Source organism: Oryctolagus cuniculus, chromosome 1 (genome assembly GCF_051225735.1).
Source record: "Oryctolagus cuniculus isolate XC-2025 breed Fujian yellow rabbit chromosome 1, ASM5122573v1, whole genome shotgun sequence".
In the NCBI taxonomy this organism is placed as follows: Eukaryota; Metazoa; Chordata; class Mammalia; order Lagomorpha; family Leporidae; genus Oryctolagus; species Oryctolagus cuniculus.
In genome coordinates this window covers 29,217,159-29,240,401 of record NC_142867.1, presented here as the reverse complement: position 1 = coordinate 29,240,401, position 23,243 = coordinate 29,217,159, and the positions used below count along the sequence as shown (strand labels likewise).

Genomic DNA, 23,243 nt, shown 5'->3' with positions numbered 1-23,243 from the left:
TCCAGTTTTCTCTGATGAGGAGAATGTCACGAAGGCCACTGCAGAAACATATGGTCCTTTCAAATGGGGAATATGAGACAAGTTTAATAAGTCAGCTATTTAGATAGCTGAAGGCAGAGTTAAGGGCCATGAACAGGGGACAGAGAAGTATCTTAGAGCCAGCACCGGTGGTGATCAGGACAAGAGGAAAGGTGGTTGTTGAAATACAGTGACTTCTCTGACTGAAGGAAAATACTTTGAAGAGGAAAGGAATCACTGCCAACCTGTGGCCCAGCAGGGAGTAAATCAGCTTTAAATACCCTGATCTCTGTGTCCTCCTAATCTCTGTTTTTGTTGCTGATAAAATTCATAGAAGTCAGACACAAAGAGAGAAGGATGAAGAAGGGGCCTGTGTGGACAAATAGAGAAGATCCAAAAGAAATGAATTTATAGATATTCATCGGGTCTGATAACTTGGAATTTGGGCTCTATCCTCTATCATGAATAATCTGTGTGACTCTGAGCAGCTTTCTTAAATTTTACGTAAGTTTCTTCTTCTGCATTATGGTAGTAATAATAGCTTCTTACCTCATTTAGTTGTTTTGAGGCTATGGGATGATAATACATGCAGAATACTTGTATCAGTACCAGACATATAATGGGTACTTAGTAGTTGTTAGTTGTTAATTTTCCTGGTCATTTGGTGTCCAGCAGGACATGTAGCAGAGGCTGTGACTTCAGGATGATGCAGAAAAACATTTGCATTTCATCTGCAAGGGGACATCTTGCCAAGGAAAATCCTTACTGTAAGGAAGAGCACCAAGTAAACTGCCCAATATCATCACTGATTTCACACTTTATTTATTTCACCCAGGTCGTAGGTGCTCTTACTGTTTCTTTAGAGGATAATTTTGAGATATTTTCCTTCAGCAAAAAATTAGTTGACAATTGCCAATTTGGGAGACAAAAATAACTGTACCCTTCAAATAATTCAGAAACAAAAGCTGGTTTGAACTCTTGTTAGAGGTGGTAGAAGGTTCCACTCAAGAACCATCCCTTGCCCTCTTTTAGGGTGGGGGCACCTATTTCTGCAGCTGTTGGAAGTGTTGGCAGTTGACAGCTTTCAATAACTTCACTTTTTGGGAATACTCAATGGTGGTTCAATATGCTTTAAATAAATCTGTTGGCTTTTCTCAATTTGAGACACTTCTAAGGGATCATTCCAGCTCCTCTGTCCTCTGTAGGATCATCTGAAGCTTTTGCTGTGACTGCATTGCAGATTACCTTCTCCTGTGTGGTTCTGCTTTTCTCATTGTTCTCCAGGCATTGATTCTGCTAATAAGCTTCACCAAATTTCCTGCATGCAAATATCCATGTTGTGATCTTCTCCCAGAGAAATCCTACTTGCAGTACTTGGGGTCATGAGTTATTCTTCACGAACTTTTCTACTAACTTTTGTTCCTCTTGGAATGTTCAATAATTGTTTATTATGACAAAAAATGGTACTTGAAAAGTTGATTCTGCAGGAACCTGGGTTTAGAGTGATATAATTTTTACAAAGATCACCATTTCAATCTCCAGGATTGATTTGGATACCCAGATAAGTCATAAGTAGTCCCCTTTCCTCCCTCACTGTTCCATGTCCATTGCATGAAAGCCACCTTCCCCATCATAGAAGCACACTTTTCAGAAAGAGGAGAGTCGGGCTTTAGTTTCCTACTAGTTGGACTCCCGCATAAGAATCGCCATTCTAAAGACCAATTTGACTTGGCATTTTTGTTATGGAGTTATATATTCAAATTATCCAGCCCATAGGCAGTAAAGCTTCACTTTCTACCCTTCACAGTAAATCTTTGAGTTTATGCCAGATTTTATAGTGTTAATGTATGCCTAGAGCTCCTTGGGCAGAAATGTCCACCAGAATGATGCACAAGACAGTAGTGCTGTTGCCTTGTGGCCTGATGTGACTCATTAAAGCTTTTACTCTATTTGAACATTGCTTTAGGAGAATTGTCTTTGGCATGAACTGTTATAATTGTGAGAAAATGTACATCCATTAGCAAATTTTACCTTAAGAAATAGCAATGCCTTGGTAACTTGCAGCTATCTGCAGCATTGGGTAGATTTTGCCAAATTAAGGGGCACACTTCAGATTTGACAGCTGGTTGCAGCAGGTGTACCAGCCATGGCATTGCCCCCAGTGAATGCTTTGGAGTATGAGCATAGGCTCTACTTATAATGGTGCTATCTTGGTCACAATCATGGCTTTTGTGAAGATCTGTCAGGCATTCAGGGCAGGTTCTGTTATGTGCAAGTAACCCAATAATGATTGCTAGAAGTTAGTTGCGATTGATATTTCCAACATGGCACCTGTTCCCAAATTTCAGTTCCTGTATCCTAATCAAGTTATATTGTCCGGTTTCCAAATTTAAGAACAACAGCTGCAACTAAGTTTGGAAATCGTGGAAGTTTACTCTGACATTTGCTTGGGGGAACAGATGTCCAAAGGGAATTATTCTATGGATCTCTCCCAGTATGGACTCCCACTGCTTATCCTAGGAATGAAGTAAATGAAGGTACTGAAAACACTATAATTTGTAAAACATTAAGGATAATGATAAAAGTCAGACATAAATAGTCTTACCCAGTGAGTGATGAGTGAATCCTTCATGGCAGCCTGATGTACAACACATGGTGGAGAAAGAAAGTGTATGACCACAATTTTAGTTGAAGTTATACTTAACTAAAAAGAGGGATACATGGAATACTTCCAAACACTTAGAGATTTTTCCCTTTCACTTATGCTTTAAGTTGTCATGTTACCTCTTTAAATTCTTGGTAAAACAGATACACAGAAACACACAAATGTTGGCATTTTGGAAAGGATATACAAAAACAATAGTTGTGGTGGATGGGGGCAACTTTAGATCTAACTGGGATCAAGTTCAAGATAAATCTTTACAATAGAGGTTTGTGAAAAGAAAAGAAAAGAAAATAGCCAACTTCCAAGTATACAGGATGCAAGTAAACCTGAATTGTCTTCCTGGCTCTCAAAGGGAGAGATGCTTTGGTCTCCTTGGAGGGTTTGATGCATCCGTTCAAGTGTATGTACTGTGACTAATCTGGCCTAATAGACCAGGGCTCAGGTGGATATTTAAGTCAGTAGGAAAGGAACACTCTCATTTAGAGTAAAAAGACTCACAGGAGAATTATATAGTTGGTTAAAAAGTTGAATGTTCACCTAGAAATTGAACATAGTACAATTTGCATAAAAAGGATGAAGAGATACATAATAGGCATTCCTAAAACAGATGCAAGTATTCAACTATAAAACCTCTAAGTATCATAATTAAGGCATAGTGGTCATGGCTGACCAGAGGAGACAAGGAAAGAAATATTTTATTGCCAGAGTTGATTCTTAAGCAGAATCAGGGCTTGAATACCTGGTTCAGTTGCAGGTCTAACAGCAGAGGTTCCAACTAGAGGCAAGGCATCATGTCCAAGGAAACACAACAATAATAGTGGTTTACAGCCGGCGCCATGGCTCACTAGGCTAATCCTCTGCCTTGCGGCGCCGGCACACCGGGTTCTAGTCCCGGTAGGGGCGCCGGATTCTGTCCCGGTTGCCCCTCTTCCAGGCCAGCTCTCTGCTGTGGCCCAGGAGTGCAGTGGAGGATGGCCCAAGTGCTTGGGCCCTGCACCCCATGGGAGACCAGGAAAAGCACCTGGCTCCTGGCTTCGGATCAGTGCGGTGCGCCGGCCGCAGTGCGCCAGCCACGGCGGCCATTGGAGGGTGAACCAACGGCAAAAAGGAAGACCTTTCTCTCTGTCTCTCTCTCTCACTGTCCACTCTGCCTGTCAAAAAAAAAAAATTAAAAAAAAAATAGTGGTTTATAGTCAAGGCAAGTAGAAAACATTGGCATGAAGAGATAGTGGGGCTACGGTGGGGTGTCCAACAAGAATTAGTGAGGAATGAACAGAAGATGATGAATTTAAGGTTAGGTGTTACCTGAAAGTGTTGAAAGGCAGTTGGATCATAGAAGGCACTTTGGAGCCCATTTTACAGGGCTAGGATTCATATACTGACTTCAATGTATTAGAGGGGACAGGCAAGGGCAACTCAAAGCCCTATTTTTAGAAGTCTTGGAAAACCTTGCACGCTTTGAATATAGCTATCCTAAACCAGAATGCGAGGCTGGAATCCACATATGAAACTGTGGTTGGACAAAGAGGGTATAATCACTTCCAAGATTATTCAAAGGCTATTTCTTACATACTCAGGCACACTTCAAACAAAATTTCTGTAGCTATACTATCTGTTGATAGCAGGCAGGATATCTTAATACTCAGATCATTCCACCAGAATGGTTCCTGTAATGGTTCTCAAGTCACCAACTCAGTAATATAAGCAGATATAATCTGATTCTCACTATACCATTCACCCTTTAATCTCTTTCATGGGTTCTTGGAATGCCTGGAGACGCATTTACTTTGCATCTGTTTTCATTAGTCTTGCACATAGTGAATCACTGGGCTCCATCAGCAGCAGATTCTCTTTTAAAATCTGATCAATATATCAGTGGTTTTCAGAATGGAAACTTGGGATCAATGGGCATTATTAATCACAGAATTTCCTGTGCACATATTTTTTCTTGAAGTACTTTTTAAATGGCAAAACTTTTGGTATGCATATGGATAATATGTTTAATAATTATAAAATTAATAATAAATAAAATATTGAAATTAGGCTTAAAAAGAAATTCCCCCTTTTTCTCAATGTTTAACTGAATTTTATTTTTTTTAAGATTTATTTTATTTATTTGAAAGAGTTACAGAGAGAGGTAGAGACAGAGAGAGAGAGGTCTTCCATCCACCGGTTCACTCCCCAAATGGCCGCATCCGAAATGCGCTGATCTGAAGCCAGAAGCCAGGAGCCAGGAGCCAGGAGCTTCTTCCGGGTCTCCTATGTGGGTGCAGGGGCCCAAGGACTTGGGCCATCTCCTACTGCTTTCCCAGGCCATAGCAGAGAGCGGGATCAGAAGAGGAGCAGTTGGGACTAGAACTGGCACCCATATGGGATGCCAGTGCTTCAGGCCAGGGCTTTAATGTGCTGTGCAACAGGGCCGGCCCTGAATTTTATTGTTTTAAAATAATGATTATTTCAAATAGATCAGTGTTAAGAGATATGAAGACAAGTGCATTTACTTTCATGGTATGTATTTTTTAAAGATTTTATTTATTTGAGAAGTAGAGCTATAAGGGGGGAGAGAGAGAGAGAGAGAGAGAGAGAGAGAGAGAGAGAGAGAGAGAATGAATCTTCCATCTGCAATGGCCGAAGCCAGGCAGATCTGACACCAGGAGCCAGGAGCTTCTTCCAGGTCTCCCATGTGGGTACAGGGGCCCAAGCACTTGGGCCATCTTTCACTGCTTTCCCAGGCCATAGTCAGACAGGTAGATTAGAAGAGGAGCAGCCAGGACACGAACCTGTACCCATATGGGATGCCGGCACCACAGTCAAAGGCTTAGCCTGCTATGCCTCGGCACTGGCCCCTCATGGTATTATTTAATGATATACCATAATTGTGGGCAGAAACACACACAGGGAGATACAGAGATAAAAAGATAAGCTAGAAACCATGTTAGAAAAGGCAGGGTTAGTGGCATTGTGCACTAAACTTGTTCATGAACTTCTTGGATGTCAAGTGAAAAAAAAAAATAAGGGAAAACCTATCTCTTCATGATAAAAACATGCAAGCAGAATTTTCCTAACACTTGCTTCAAGACTGTATAGTGTAGAGGTTACTACTGTGGGCTTTGGACTCAGTAGAACTTGTTTTGAGTTCTAGCTGTCTCACTTATTAGCATGGACTCTTAGGTTAAAAAATTTCAACTCTCTAGATCAGAGAAATGGATATAGCAATACTGATTCCTTAAGGTGGCAGAGAACTTTAAATTAGAAAATGTATATAAAATATGTAAGACTATGACACAGAGTATCTGCTTAATAACTGTTAGGCAAAAATTCACAGTATACAAGATGATCCAAGCCAGAAAAATTTCCTGTAGGCAGGGTTCTGATTGAGAGGAATATATGAGCAGCCAATGTATTTGTTGGAAATGATAGTGAAAACTTAATAGACACACAGAGTATTGAAATTTTGTAAAGGTAAAATGAATTCCTCATTGGGTCCTCAAGGCTCGTGTTAAGTAATGATGGTTGCTAGCTTTGTATTCTTGCTTCAACAACATGCAAAATTGAAAACATTTCCTGTATCTGAACTATTGGCGAACTGTCACATTCTGAGAATAGCACTTGGGCGTATTCACTACTTAAGAGCTTTAAACTAAGAGATGATACTAATAGAATAGTTTAAAATTTTTAATTTTATTTTTTAAAGATTTATTTATTTATTTGAAAGTCAGAGCTACACAGAGAGAGGGAGAGAGAGATTTTCCATCTGCTGGTTCACTCCCCAGATGGCTGCAACATCTGGCTGGGCCAAGCTGAAGCCAGGAGCCAGAGCTTCTTCCAGGTCTCCCATGAGGGTAGCAAGGGGCCAAGCCCTTGGGTATCTTCCACTCCTTTTGTCAGGCCATTAGCAGGGAGCTGGATCTGAAGTGGAGCAGCCAACACATGAACTGGCACCCAAACAGGATGACGGCATTGCAGGTGGTGACTTTATGCACTATGCCACAATATTGATCTCTATAAAAATTTTAAGTGTATATCTGCTCCAAGTTGGGAGACCGAGTCATGTTTAATGTTGGTGAAGCACTAAGACTTCCTCTTCCTGCTCTCGGCTACAGTTTTTAATGGTGTGCTCTTTGTCCATGAGGCTGTAAATACAGTGCTTGGTTGCCTGAGGCCAACTTGGCATCACCACTACCTCCTTCTACAACCTTTAATACCTTGTGGAACATCCAAAAATGACATTTCCACATTGCTTTCTCCACATGACTCAGCCATTAGAATCATTCTGCTAGTGAGTGGCCCCTCACATGATATTTGGAAGGCAGAGGAAGGGGGCTAATAGTCTTCTGAGGCAGAGACAGTCATGATAGATGGTTCTAGGTGAGGTATGAAGCAGCTGTCACCACTTTAGTGCCCAAGCTGAGTTCATCAGTAGTGCTTTCATAACTCTCAAGCTTCAAACTCTCCCATAGACTGGGTAAGCTTCTAAACCACATCTTAAATCCTCTCATAGAGATAGGGGCTTTGGTGTTCCTGAACAAATCTTGACTGATTCACACAGTCATGTTCATTTATTGAGAACCTACTATATGACTTGTTCTGATACTGTATATACCTTATTTAGTTTAAGTCTCCCAATGATCCTATTTATGCTGCCATTTTACAAATGAGAAAACTGAAACTCACATAATCACAATTCCATTTAGCCTCTACTAGTGCCTTTCCATTTACTTTGACTTAACACTGTTTCTGTGGATCAAATATTCATGTTGCTTTCTAATTCTTTTATTTGTGTTCTAGACCCTATTCCCTTCAGCTCACTTGAGGATGTTAATTCATTTCTCTCTCCTATATCATAAACATCTCTTCTTTACTGGGTCATGCCCATGGATATAAAAATACTTTATTTCTTCTACCTTAACCCCATTTCTCAGTATCTTTAAATAGCAAGCCAAAATGTCTCATGGTTTTCACTTTCTAACCTCCTAACCTCTCCTAAACCCGATTCTACTTCTTGGCAAAGTTACCAATGACTACAGTGTTATTATTCCCAAAGATCAACTTGCAGCTCTCATTTCACCGACCACCAGAAGCATTATATTTGATGGATACCATCTTCACTTCCTTCACTTGGCTCCTAGGAGGCCAGCTAGAAGCTAGATTTTCTCCTCCTGAACAGATTGCTCAACTCAGTTTCCTTTGCTGGTCCTGCCTCTTCTCTCAGACCTGGTGAGATTAGACTGTCTTAGAGTTGTTTCTCTTTTTGTTTTCTTTCTTTCTGGGCTCTCTTTTCCTTGGTGGCCTATTCAGCCTCATGACTCATAATATTGTATTCTACTGAAATTTCTACTTGAATTTCTATCTCTAGTTTCTTGAACTGTATCCTACCAGAAATGCCCATTTGGATGTTGAGTAGACATGTTGAACTTAACCTATCTGAAACTGACCTGCTCTCTAGCTTTCACACCTGACCAACTCACTCTTTCCCGTTTCAATAGATAGATGATCCATTCTTCCTGTTGTTCTGTCAAAACTCCTCCTTTTCTCTCACTCATTATTCATTCTTTCTGTCAGTAAACTTGGTTCTTAGACTCTCAAAGGAGACCCAAGATTGGACTTTGTCCATCTCCACGGTTTCCTCCATCATCTTAGCCACTTTCTCATTGGATTACTACAACAGAGTTCAAAAGGTTTCCTTGTTTCCACTCTTGACTTTCTAGAGCTGACTCTTGATTCAGTATGGAGATTAATCTATTCAACATAATTCAGGTTATATCACTCCTCCACAGGCTTTGAAAGGATTTCCATGATCCTTATAAGGGGCTGCAAGGCCCTATATGATGTTACCTTTATTCTTATTTATTCTCTCTTCCTCTTTATTTTTGCTCCACTAGACTCCTTGCTGTCTGAAATGCATCTAAAGATTTTTCGCTAGTTGTTCCTTCTGCATATAATGCCATTTCATTAGTTACCTCCATGGCTCACTCCCTTACTTAAAGTCTTTACTTAAATATCCATCCCTCCCAATAAAGCCCACTTTGACTACCACATTTTAAATCAGAACTCCTGATCCCTCTAAACCAAACATTTGTTGTTTTGTGAAGAGCCCTTTGACATATATGATATATTGTTTATTCTTTCTCCTCTCTTCTTTTCCCTCTTTCCAAGTGTTAGTTACAAGAGTGTAGAAATTTCTTTTTGCTTGTTTCATTTACACATATCCCAAGTTTTCCTATATTGTCCCACTGGGGCTGGCATTGTAGCAAAGCAGAATAAGCTGCTTCCTGCAATACCATAATCCCATTTGGAGCTGGTTCACGTTCCAGCTGCTCTGCTAATGAGTCTGGGAAAGGAGCAGAAGATGGCCCATGTGGGCCCCTGCCACCCACATTGGAGACCAAGATGGAGCTTCTGGCTCCTGGCTTTGACCTGTCCCAGTCTTGACTGTTGTGGTAATTTGGGGAATTAACCAGCAGGTGGAACATCTCTCTCTCTTTCTCTCTCTTTCATTAATAACTTTTGTTGAATGAATAATGAAGGTTGAGCTATTTGTCTAAGAACATATTATCAAAATATAGGGCACTGATAAAGTATAATATCAGTAGAGTTAACTCCAAAGACTGGGCTCTTTTCTCTTTGTCAAATTACCTCCCCAAGATCTCTACTGTTGCAACTGTGGCCTTGCAAGTGCTGACTTCTTGATTTTTAGACTTCTGGACTACAGAACTCTGAGAGAATACATTTATATTGTTTTAAGCCATTACATTTGTAGTAATTTTTTATGTCAGCCCTGGAGACTAACTCACCTTCCTCTACTATCCTGGAATAAATTCTAATGCCTTAGCTCAGTGTACAAAACACTGTGTGGTTGCTCTTACCTTTGCTTATCTTTGGCCTTTACTGCTGTCACATTCACTGCCGCAGTTAGTCAGAATGTCTGTGTCTCCACACACTGATCCTTGTGCTTGGAATGCCATTTCAACCTCATTGCATTGATAAATCTTAGTCATTCATCAAAATTCAAATCAGGTATCATTTCCTCTAGATCCCCCTGTCCTATGTTGTAGTCACAAGTCACCTGCAGCTGTTGAGCACTTGAAATTTGTGGCTTGTGCGATGGAGAAGCTGACTTTTTCTTTCTTTTCTTTTCTTTTCTTTTCTTTTCTTTTCTTTTCTTTTCTTTTCTTTTCTTTTCTTTTCTTTGACAGGCAGAGTGGACAGTGAGAGAGAGAGACAGAGAGAAAGGTCTTCCTTCTGCCATTGGTTCACCCTCCAATGGCCGCCATGGCCGGCGCGCTGCGGCCAGTGCACTGCGCTGATCCGATGGCAGGAGCCAGGTACTTATCCTGGTCTCCCATGGGGTGCAGGACCCAAGAACTTGGGCCATCCTCCACTGCACTCCCGGGCCACAGCAGAGAGCTGGCCTGGAAGAAGGGTAACTGGGACAGAATCCGGCGCCCCGACCGGGACTAGAACCCGGTGTGCCGGTGCCGCAAGGCGGAGGATTAGCCTAGTGAGCCGCGGCGCCAGCTGAAGCTGACTTTTAAATGGCTTTTAATTTTAAAGTAGAAGTCATTGTATAGCTTAAAAAAAGAACTGAGTCATGTTGAATGATAATGTCTTAGACATTGAGTTAGGCAATAATATTATTGAAATTAACTATTTTTAAATAGAGCTACTAGCATATGTAAAATTCCATGTAGTAGCTCTTTTGTATTAAACTGAACTGGCTTAGTGAGCCCTAATCTTGTTGCTATAGCATCTAACATGCACTACATTATATGGAAATTGTAGTTTATCTGTGATATAAACCTCTTCCACTAGGAAGTTTTAGATGTCAGGGTCTGTAACTCATTTTTCTTTATATTCCTGTGTCTGCCAGTGCTTTGGAAGAGACGAAGTGTTCAATAAAGTAATGGTGGAAAAAATCCAGGTGATAGGTCTTTTATTTGCACTCCTGTAGCATGTCTCTAATAAGTGAGCCACCCCCCTGAATAGCAGTTGTTGGCTTGGTTGTTTGCCTACTATGATCTAGGCACATGGACAGTAGGGGTCATACTTTCTATGACTCTTCATCCTTGTTCCTGGGAATAAAAGTGCTCAATACCAGTTGAGATGATAGGAATTTATGAAGGGCGAGTATGTGACTGGAATATCATTCCCTTCCTGTGACTTCAATCTATCTTTCTTCAATTTAAATGGATTCTATCTGGCTCTGGTCTTTGGAAATGGAAGGGCAGCCCTTGGATTATATCTCCCCATTGATTCTTGTGAGTTCACTTTTGCCCTTTTCATCCTGTTTGTTGCTTTCTTGTGGATGTTGTAGCAGCACACAGTGTTCTGGGATGAGTCCTTCAAGTGCTAATCATTCCTACTCTGTGCTCTTTGTATAAAATCTTCATTTTCTTACTCATTTTCAGTCTTGTGCTGAGTAGGTAGTGAGGGTAGAGGCTAAAGAATATTGAAGGAGGTTACTCAACTGTGCTGACCAAAGCCAGTCTTTATCCCTGCCAGGATGCTATATTTCAAACCTAAAGAGATATTTTTGAATATTCCTCAACTCAACACTTGAGACTTTTCATTCATGTAAAGAATATTTATCATCGTGGATATGGTCTATGAATTCTGTTCTGCTAGACAATGGGTGTGTGATGAAGGTCGCAGGGTGGATTAGTCAGTCATCATCTCTGTTTTTAGGTTGTCTGAAGCCTGATGGAGGAGATAAGTCAGCAAACCAGTATGGTGGGCACTATAAGAGACAAACTCATAGGGCTTGCTGGCCCCAGGTGGGAAGCCAGTCCTGGCTCAGTTAAGAATCAGAATCACAGAGACATGATTTGAAATCCAATTTTGTCTCTTACTAATGGTGTAATTTTTAAAAACACTTTTCACCTTATTTTTTTTTTTTTGACAGGCAGAGTGGACAGTGAGAGAGAGAGACAGAGAGAAAGGTCTTCCTTTTGCCGTTGGTTCACCCTCCAATGGCCGCCGCGGCCGGTGCGCTGCGGCCAGCGCGCTGCACTGATCCGATGGCAGGAGCCAGGTGCTTATCCTGGTCTCCCATGGGGTGCAGGGCCCAAGGACATGGGCCATCCTCCACTGCACTCCCGGGCCACAGCAGAGAGCTGGCCTGGAAGAGGGGCAACTGGGACAGAATCCGGAGCCCCGACTGGGACTAGAACCCGGTGTGCCGGCGCCGCTAGGCGGAGGATTAGCCTGTTGAGCTGCGGCACCGACCACCTTATTTTTTTAAGCCATAGTAATTGGAGATGTAATTCTTCGCTATAAGATTGTATTGAAAAGCACATGGGATAATCTACACAATATGTTTGCTGTAGTGGCTACATCCAGTGTTCAATAAGTGGTTGCTATTATAATCATTAATTCCTTAGACTGGCCATGTCTGTGAATTCTGCCTTCTGAGATTGTACCTCTCCCTTTTCTCCTTACTGTGTATTAATAATCATGGGCTTGTCATTCAAAATAGTGGAAGGCTCAGTGACATTCAGGACACTAACTCCTTTGTGTAGCTGCATTGGTTGACTTGTTTTTCCTGAGTTCTATAAAGTTATGCCAAGCATAATTGTTCACATGGCTTTCTTTATTTGAAGTTCTCTTCTGAGTCTTTCTACATCTACTTAAATCCTATGTGGATATAATGCTGTCTCAGGAAACCTCTCCCTCCCACCACATCCTATAATGGTTCTCTCTCCTAGACACTTCAGTAGCAGCTCTGGTGAGCACATTTAGCTTGGTAACCCTATATTATAATTTCCAATTTTCTCCTAATCTTATGAAGGGACTTTGCTTTTTATATGTTCTGCTTTGCAAAGAATGGTGACTAATAAACATGAGGGTTCTTCAAAAAGTTTGTGGAAATCATACTTAACAGGTGAGTTTATTTTGGTGCAATGCATCTTGAAATCTATACTTTTTCCATGAACTTTCTGAAGAAGTCTCTTAGTTGTTGCTTGAGAGAGAATGTTACACATATTCTGCCAATGTTTCACCCTGTGTCAGTTAGGGATGATTTTAGTTGAAAGTAGAAAAAACTCACTGTGCAGTGACTTAACCTGAAGGACATTTATTTCCAAAGAGGAAATCTGGAGGCAGGCAGTGCTAGTGTTCATTCCCTAGCTCCATGATCTCAAGGTATTGAGTTGGAATCCTTGCAATTCTCTTGACTTTTCATGTTTCATGCTTATTGAATTTCTTAATGCAACCCAGGAAACCTCTTCCAAAAGCAACTGTGTTCAGAAGACAAGGCAGGAGGGTCAAACACACATACACACTAAAACAGAAAATGAAAACACAGAGATATGTCCTATAATTCGGAGGGTCATTTATTTTTCTTTCTTAAATCAGGGAAGGAAAAATATACATGAGAAATCTCCTTATATCTGTTGTCAAGAACTGGGCTCCATGTAACTCTTTGCTATATGGGAGGCTATAAATGTTAGTAAGTACCCATTTTTTTTTTTTTATTATTTTTTGACAGGCAGAGTGGACAGTGAGAGAGAGAGACAGAGAGAAAGGTCTTCCTTTGCCGTTGGTTCACCCTCCAATGGCCGCCACGGCCGGCGCGCTGCGGCCGGCGCACTGCGCTGATCCGATGGCAGGAGCCAGGAGCCAGGTGCTTTTCCTGGTCTCCCATGGGGTGCAGGGCCCAAGCACCTGGGCCATCCTCCACTGCACTCCCTGGCCACAGCAGAGAGCTGGCCTGGAAGAGGGGCAACCGGGACAGAATCCGGCGCCCCGACCGGGACTAGAACCCCGTGTGCTGGTGCCGCTAGGCGGAGGATTAGCCTAGTGAGCCGCGGCGCCGGCCAGTACCCATGTTTTTCAGTTTCTATGTTAGAAGGAGATCAAGGGGTAAGTGTGCTGAAAGTGGCTGTAGGTATCTAAATGACAGTGTCTTCCATGTGTCTTTAATATGGAGTACCACCGGCATAATTATGCATTGAGGAAGAGCTCCTGGAAAGAAGCAACAATCAGAGGAAACTAGTAGAACTTGCAGGCAAACCACAGCTATTCCATCCACAAGGAAAACTTAGAAGTCCTAGCACTAAGTAAAAACAGATGTCCTTGAGGTAAGCCAAGATGGAGAATTCAGGATTCAGGGAGAGAGAAGGGTTCTGGGAGGACCATAAAGGCATAGGGTTGGTATGAACTTGGGAGCTTGGCCCATGATCAGAATTAGCCAATGAAAAATGTTAGAGAAGGAACACCTGCTGTTGGGGTCAAGCTAGTGTAAGCAGGTTGGGGATGATGGATAAAAAGCTCTCTTGTGAATGAGCTTATTTTCTTTCCACAAAAGTTGACCCTGAGAGAAGGATTTGAATGCAGATTATTTCCTTGAGAGATGATATAAGAAAGCTTGGGGGAAGAATTGATGATACATGGAAGGGAAAAATTTAGTAAAGGATATACTCCTCAGTGTATTACCACTGTGCATAACCAGGACTTGATTACACTATGGACCCTCTGATGGATTGTATAGAACATCCCAAAGAATTATCCTACCAATAAGGGAAGGACATTGAAATATTTATCTACCAATTTCCATCTCTCATTGGTGGGAAACCAATCCTATAGGCATTAGTTCTCTAGTACTTTTAGCCTATCTTTCCACATAGGACTGAGCATGATTCCACATCAAGGGATGCCATTTGGCAGTGAGTCGCAAGACATCATTGGCACATATGGGAATTGTGTGTGGGTGGCATCTGAGATGATATGGATGGGGTACCAACCTTTTCTGACACAGATGTCATCTTTTTAAGAGAGGAGGTACAATGGCCTATCAATGGCAAGCACAGAGTTAAGGATTCAACCTCCACTCTGAGAATGGAGAGTAGTATAACCAGTTGCCATCTTTTGAATGACACTCAGAATGGATGGTGCTATTTGCGTACACTTATGGGTATATATGGACTAGCTGGTTGGACTTAGGATGGAATGAGAATTGAAAAATTCTCTTTGAAGTTTAGGCATGCATAACTTTCTGTTAGAAATGCTAGCCTGTACACAGTCCCCTCTTAGTGAAACTAGCCAGCCAGAGTTCTGCTCAAGATGTGATTTGCAAGACCAGGATTGTTGAAAACTCACAATTGGGCTAGTCACTCACAGCACGACCTGGTCTGAAAAACAGGAGTGGAGGTCAAACACTCTTCTAAGGATGGAAATTTAAGCTTAGAAAACCTGCTAGTCTAAGTCAGTTTCTTGCAGTATTAAAAACTAAAGTGGAACTAGAGTGCTAAAAATTTATACATATATTCATCTTCAACCAATGAACAGCCTTCATTAAATTAACCTGAGTTGGTCTTCGGTGCTTGTAACCAAAATAGTCTAACAGAAAACATAGCTGTGGATTCATTTTCCATTTAAACAGTAGTCACAGGGACATCTTGGTTCCACTGTTTTGGAATATATTGAATATCTCTATTCTATGCATGACTACTACCACCACACAATTCAGAGAGATAAAAGGAATCAACTGAGTTGGGTTAGTGATATTATAAAGTTAAAAGATTCTGTTTATGTTTTTGTGTTTCATTCTGTACCTAAGGACATTTAAGATTCATTTTCTTTCTCCTTGAACTCTTAGGAACTGCTCTACCTGCCCACTGTCGCTCTGTTTTTAGTCTCTACAGGTCTCAAGGTTCTGTCTTTTATGCAAATTCTTTTAAGTTGATATTTCTTGAGTTTTCCAGGGTAGTCTTGATTTCAACTATTCTCTCCTATTGTTCCCATATACTATCAATGTCCCAGAAATGCCAATATTTTGGCATTTAAACTATGTCTCTCAGACAGCCTGATTCCCAGAAGTGGAATAAAGTCCTTGTTAGACTTTGTGTCCTAATTTTTGGTTTGGAAAACAAGGTCACCATAGCTTTATTCATATATTTTTTCAGGTCTTGAAATTTTTGAGCTATCATCACTTCATCTTGAGAGACTTGATTCCATGCAGCCTACATCATTGAAGAACTATATTATGTAGAATAAGACATGAATCAGAATTCGTTATTTTCTGCTTCTTGGGATTCTTTTATGGGTAGGCACATCCTGCAGAGTCTCCATTGAAGGTGAAGATGGGATGTGGACATCAGTCCCATGGAGCCTAATTGGTATCTCTGTTCCAAAGCAGTGAGGATCAGATGGGAGGAAAATGCTGGATTATGAGGGTGATGCGATTCTAAGAACGTGCAAACATAATTTAACTTCTCTAAGGAGCATTTTGTGTTTGTTTTATATAGTTCTGGAAGACAAAACTATTATTATAATCTGGATGGTCAGAAAAATCTATATTTCCATAGGACTTCTACAGCCCTGTGGTACTGACTGCACCTGTTAAAATATCTTGGTATATATATATATATATATACACACTTATATATATTTACATATAAGTATATATAATATAATATATATTATAAATATAAATATATTAAAATATCTTGATATATATAGATATATATATATATTTGGACAGGCAGAGTTAGACAGTGAGAGAGAGAGAGACAGAGAGAAAGGTCTTCCTTTTTCCGTTGGTTCACCCTCAAGTGGCCGGAATGTGCTAGCCATGCTGCGCTGATCCGAAGCCAGGAGCCAGGTGCTTCCTCCTGGTCTCCCATGTGGGTGCAGTGCTTGGCCTTGCCAGGCCACACAGCAGAGAGCTGGACTGGAAGAGGAGCAACTGGGACTAGAACCCAGCACCCCGACTGGGACTAGAAACCCTGGGTGCCGGTGCTGCAGGTGGAGGATTAGCCTATTGAGCCGCGGCACCAGCCCTATCTTTTTTTTTTTTTTTTAATTACTTTATTTAATTGAAAGGCAGTGAGAGAGAGAGAGAGAGAGAGAATGATCTTTTATCTGCTGGTTCAGGCTGAAATGGCTGGAGCTTGACCAATTCAGCCAGAAGGTAGGGAACTTCTTCCAGGTGTCCTATGAGGGTGCAGAGGCCCAAACAATTCGGCTATCTTCTGCTACTTTCCCAGGCACATTAGCAGGCAGCTGGATTGGAAGTGGAGCAGCTGGGACTTGAACTGGCACCCATATGGAATGCTGGCTCTGCAGGCAGCAGCTTTACTCACTGTACCACAGCACCAGAACCATGGTTTTATCTTTTGTTCTAATTGACTTTCTCCCTGTCTAGACTCTGAGCTTCATAAGCTAAATGTGGTGTCTGTGTGGTTCATGGTATTCTTGCATGCTTATTGGGTTCTGGTTCATAGGGAGTGATTGATACAAAGTACATGCATGGAGGATTAGCACCTCAGGAGGATTCTGGGCAGGTATAACTGCTATTATATGACACATAGTAGACCCTTAGATTTTAATGGTCTCCACTATTTTTGAAGAGTTCTGATAGATAATGGCTGAGTTTGAACAGAATTTATGGAGACAGCCATCTTACAGCCATAATGATTCTGTTTTTAAATATTGACAGCAATAATTAGGATAAATGTTTGCTTATTTGTATGATGAATTTGGCAATTTAAAAGAATGGTCAATAAATAAATTAATTAGGATCATATGTTTTTATAGTCATTTCAAATCATTTCCTCATTTGGCCCTTTAATTAGCGCCATAATAGTCTGCTTACAAATAATAATACATATGTGAGTTCCACATTTCTTTCATTTTTTTCCTTGTTTCTGAGATGTTGTCTTTAAAATGGGCAGAATAATAACTACTTCTGAGATTAGTGATAGAAAATTGAATGACAAATTGGGAGCTAATTATTCAATGGGATTTTGTCTAATGATAATGATAGCTATAAAAGTAGTAGGTATTTTATTGAGAGATAAATATATGTCAGATATCACTATAAAAGTTTTATATGTAATAACTCATACAGTCCTTGTACAGTTTATGTTTCAGATGAAGTGGAGGTATAAAGTGGTCAATTAACTTGTTCAAGGTCACATACAGTGCTTGGAGGAGAAGGAAAGATTGAGATGCTTCAAAAATATGACTCATAAGGAGAATCACTAGGTTTCCAGTTTCAGGTATGGGAATTAGAGGTTTGGAGTAAAAGAGTGCTTTTAAAAAAATCATCAGTTGCATAGTTTGCAAATATTTTTCCCATTCTGTCGGTTGCCTCTTCATTTTCCTGACTGTATCTTTTGAAGTACAGAAACTTCTCAATTTGATGCAATCCCAAATGTTAATTTTGGCTTTTACTGCCTGTGCTTCTGGGGTCTTTTCCAAGAAGTCTTTGCCAGTACCTATATCTTGCAGGTTTTCTCCAATGCTCTCTAATAATTTGATGGTGTCGGGTCATAGATTTAAGTCTTTAATCCATGTTGAGTGAATTTTGTGTAAGGTGAAAGGTAGGGGTCTTGCTTCATGATTCTGTATGTGGAAATCCAATTTCCCCAGCACCATTTATTGAAGAGACTGTCCTTACTCCAGGGATTGGTTTTGGATCCTTGATCAAATATAAGTTGGCTGTAGATGTTTGGATTGATTTCTGGTGTTTCAATTCTGTTCCATTGGTCTATCCATATGAAAAATTATTTGCAAACTATGCAACAGATAAAGGGTTGATAACCAGAATCTACAAAGAAATCAAGAAACTCCACAACAACAAAACAAACAACCCACTTAAGAGATGGGCCAAGGACCTCAATAGACATTTTTCAAAAGAGGAATCCAAATGGCCAACAGACACATGAAAAAATGTTCAAGATCACTAGCAATCAGGGAAATGCAAATCAAAACCACAATGAGGGTTCACCTCACCCCGGTTAGAATGGCTCACAATCAGGAAATGAAATTGGCAAACAAATAAACTGTCTGCACATTAATGTTTATTGCAGCTCAATTCACAATAGCTAAGACCTGGAACCAACCCAAATGCCCATCAACAGTAGACTGGATAAAGAAATTATGGAGGCTGGCGCTGTGGCTCAATAGGCTAATCCTCCACCTTGCAGTGCCGGCACACCGGGTTCTAGTCCCGGTCGGGGCGCCGGATTCTGTCCCAGTTGCCCCTCTTCCAGGCCAGCTCTCTGCTATGGCCCGGGAGTGCAGTGGAGGATGGCCCAAGTGCTTGGGCCCTGCACCCCATGGGGGACCAGGAGAAGCACCTGGCTCCTGCCTTCAGATCAGCGCGGTGTGCCGGCCGCGGCGGCCATTGGAGGGTGAACCAACGGCAAAGGAAGACCTTTCTCTCTGTCTCTCTCTCTCTCACTGTCCACTCTGCCTGTAAAAAAAAAAAAAAAAAGAAATTATGGGACATGTACTCTATGGAATACTATACAGCAGTCAAAAACAATGAAACCCGGTCATTTGCAACAAGATGGAGGAATCTGGAAAACATCATGCTGAGTGAATTAAGCCAGTCCCAAAGGGACAAATATCATATGTTCTCCCTGATTGGTGACAACTAACTGAGCACCAAAGGGGAAGGAAACTTGTTGAAATGAAATGGACACTATGAGAAACAGTGACTTGATCAGCTCTTGTCCTGACTATTGATGTACAATGTAATACTTTATCCATGTTAGTATTTTTTTTTTTGTTCTAGAACTATTGGTGGAATTCTGTAATTAATACACAATTATTCTTAGGTGTTTAAATTTTAACTGAAAAGTGATCCCTGTTAAATATGAGTGGGAATAAGAGAGGGAGGAGATGTACAATTTGGGTCATGCTCAATCGGACTTGCCCCAAATGGTGGAGTTAGAAACATGCCAGGGGATTCCAATACAATCACATCAAGATGGCATGTACCAATGCCATCTCACTAGTCCCAGTGATCAACTTCAGTTCACAATTGATCACACTGATAGGTCTAAGAGTCAAAGGGATCACACAAACAAGACTAGTGTCTGCTAATACTAACTGATGGAATCAAAAAGGGAGAGAATGATCCAACATGGGAAGCGGGATACACAGCAGACTCATAGAATGACAGATGTCCTAAAAATACTCTGGCCTCAGAATCAGCCCTTAAGGCATTCAGATCTGGCTGAAGAGCCCATGAGAGTTTCTCAGGCATGGAAAGGCAAGACACTCTGGGAAAAAAAAAAAAAAAAAAAAAAGAAGACCTAAATGAAAGATCTCTACTAGTGAGATTCCAGTGGAGAGAATGAGGCCATCAAAGAAGGAGGTACCTTTCTCTGAACTGAGGAGAGAACTTCCACTTTGACTAAGAACCTGTCTGAATAAGATTGAAGTCAACGAACTCAAAAGGCTTCCATAACCTTGGCAACTCATGACTAGAGCCTAGGGAGATTACTGATGCCATAAACAAGAGTGTCAAATTGTTAAGTCAACAACAGGAGTCACTGTGCACTTACTCCTCATGTGGGATCTGTCCTTAATGTGTTGTCCAATGTGAAGTAATGCTATAACTAGTACTGAAACAGTATTTTACACTTTGTGTTTCTGTGTGGGGGCAAACTGATGAAATCTTTACTTAATATATACTGAATCGATCTTCTGTATATAAAGATAATTGAAAATGAATCTTGAAGTGAATGGAATGGGAGAGGGAGTGGGAGATGGGAGGGGTGCGAGTGGGAGAGAAGTAATGGGGGAGGGAAGCCATTGTAATCCATAAACTGTACTTTGGAAATTTATATTTACTAAATAAAAGTTAAAAAAATAAAAAAATCATCAATTATATGATGCAAGATCTTATAACTCATCTGAATTTCAAGTTGATAGTCCATTTGGTTACATACTTTTAAAATGTGTTTTTGGAGTTAAATTGAGAATTAAAGGCTTAGAGAACAGTGGGAGGGATTAAAATGTCCAGCCTCCAAGCAAGCATGTTTGGCCGTCTATAAATGGTGTGACAACCGGAGGGCAGTGGAAGTTCTGCTTTCTTTTGTTGCCTTCTCTCTGCAGAATGACATTTTCCCTGGTTCTTCCACTTTCTAAAGATGTTCAGATGGAGACTAGCATGCCCAAAGGACAGGCATGTTTGTTCATAAGGTCTAAGCTCCTCATTAGTGCAGCCTCTCTTTATGTGAGAGTCACACCTCCCCTAGAAACTGCAGTTTTTATGAGCTTCTGTCTTAGCTTTTCCCCAACTATGCCTTGGAACATTAGTTACAAGAGATGTGAATGGATGTTGGGTTCAAAAAAGGGCTTCCTTGGTCAAATAAATTTTGAAAAATTGCATCTAACAAAATGAAATTAGTTTCACAATGCAGGGCTCATGGTTCTAAAGTATATTGTGAATGTCTGCAAGGACATAAAGTAGGTAGCATTTCTCAGGCTTTTTTTCTCTTAGAGAAGTTTATGAGGCCGGCGCCGCGGCTCACTAGGCTAATCCTCCGCCTCGCGGCGCCGGCACACCAGGTTCTAGTCCTGGTCGGGGCGCCGGATTCTGTCCTGGTTGCCCCTCTTCCAGGCCAGCTCTCTGCTGTGGCCTGGGAGTGCAGTGGAGGATGGCCCAAGTGCTTGGGCCCTGCACCCCATGGGAGACCAGGATAAGCACCTGGCTCCTGCCATCGGATCAGCGCGGTGCGCTGGCTGCAGTGCGCAGGCCGCGGCAGCCATTGGAGGGTGAACCAATGGCAAAAAGGAAGACCTTTCTCTCTGTCTCTCTCTCTCACTGTCCACTCTGCCTGTCAAAAAATAAATAAATAATAATAATAAAAACAACAAAAAAAGAAGTTTATTAGACTGCGGCCCATGGAACATACTTTTGGGAATATTCTTATTTCTACACTGTGGAAATTAATATATGCACATACTTATGTATAAAAATACTATCTGAACGTATATGTATGTGTAAGGGGAAAGAGAACTCAAAGAAATCATAAACTAGTGTGTGGTCTGGTAGAATGAGATGGAAGCCCAGAAACTGCAGTGTGCTATGCTAGTTCTTTCTCTAGTAAGTGATACAATAATTCATGGAAACAGGAGCACTCTGTTCCTTAGCTTATCTACTTAGTATATGAGGATGGCTCAGGGGAATGGCAGAGAAATAGTGGAGAAGTGGAGTGAGAAGAAATAGAGAAAAGATACTTGATAATTAGGAAAGGAAACATAGCACCAAGTAGCTAATAATCACTGTGTCCAACTTGTTCATTCACTTGACACTCATTTATCTATTCAACAGCTGTGTTTTATATTTACTGTGTGCTAGAGATAGAGGATAAATTAATCAGTTTCCTTTCCTTTTGTACCTTTTAATCTGGAGATGAGGAGAGAAAATAGTCAATAAGAAAACAAATGAATAAATGACAACCAGCTGTCCAAGGTGAAAGGAAATAAACTAGGTGAAGTGATCCAGGATAAAATAATTAATTCCAGATTCACAAGATGTGAAGATGTGATATCCAAAGACCTGGAGCGGAGCAGGCCTCCTACTGACCTCTTTGATTAGGGGCAGGGTGTGATTAATTTCTCTCATCCCTACATGGGCAGCCTTCCTATTATGGGACTTCCCGTTATGGTTTCATGGGATTCCCTGTATTGACTTTAAAATAACTTGGGGATGGGCGGTATGACACAGTGGATTAAGTCACTACTCGAGATGCTTATTTTCCATATCAGAGCACCTGCTTCAAGTCCTGACTCCTCCATTTCCAGCTCAGGTTCCTGCTAATGCACCCTGGGAGGCAGTTATGATGACCAAAGTGCTTGGGCCTCTGCAAGCCTTGTAGGAGACCCAGAGGTAGTTCTGGGCTCCTGACTTTGGCCTGGCCTTGCCCTGGCTGTTGTGGGCATTTGGAGATTAAACCAGTGGATGAGAGTTCTCGCTCTGCATTTCAATTAAATGAAAACTTTTTTTTTTGACAGGCAGAGTGGACAGTGAGAGAGAGACAGAGAGAAAGGTCTTCCTTTGCCGTTGGTTCACCCTCCAATGGCTGCTGTGGCTGGCACACTGTGGCCAGCGCACCATGCTGATCTGAAGCCAGGAGCCAGTTGCTTCTCCTGGTCTCCCATGGGGTACAGGACCCAAACACTTGGGCCATCCTGCACTGCACTCCCCGCAGCAGAGAGCTGGCCTGGAAGAGGGGCAACCGGGACAGAATCTGGTGCCCTGACCGGGACAAGAACCCGGTGTGCCAGCGCCGCAGGCAGAGGATTAGCCTATTGATCCGTGGCTCCGGCCAGATGACAACTTTTCAAGTAGATACATATAAGTAAATAAATAAATAAAATTTTTAAAATCTGGCATTTCACTGGTAAGTCATGAAATGAAAAAGCTGTAATTATAATGTATTTCTGATAACTTTGCACCCAGCTATGCTTTGACATACTCTAGCTACATCATATGTCCTGATATTTTGTTATTATTCTTGTATAGATACAGAAAAGGAAAGGACCATGTGCTGGGCACAAATAAATGTGTGTTTTCTTCAGACTTTCTCGGCTTTTTTTCCCTTTTGAAAAATGGAGGAATAGGATATCTTGTCCGAAATGCCTTCTAACTCTTAAATGTCCATTCTGGGTTTCTTTGGCTGTTAGTCTTGTTTCACTGTGTCTGTGGCACTTCAGATCTTATGTTGATGCTGCATCCTACTCTGCTGACCTGTCACTTGTGATTGAGCTCATTCCAGCAAGTTTGCAAGCTTAAAGAAACCAAGCAACTCTCAGGCTT

The 23,243-nt window shown here is 41.3% G+C and overlaps 1 long non-coding RNA gene across 4 annotated transcripts in view; it reads left to right on the top strand.

Moving 5' to 3' along the window:
• The window catches only part of LOC149128329 (uncharacterized), a 236,657-nt gene that overhangs the window by 121,119 nt on the left and 92,295 nt on the right, over positions 1 to 23,243 (top strand). The window lies entirely within an intron of this gene.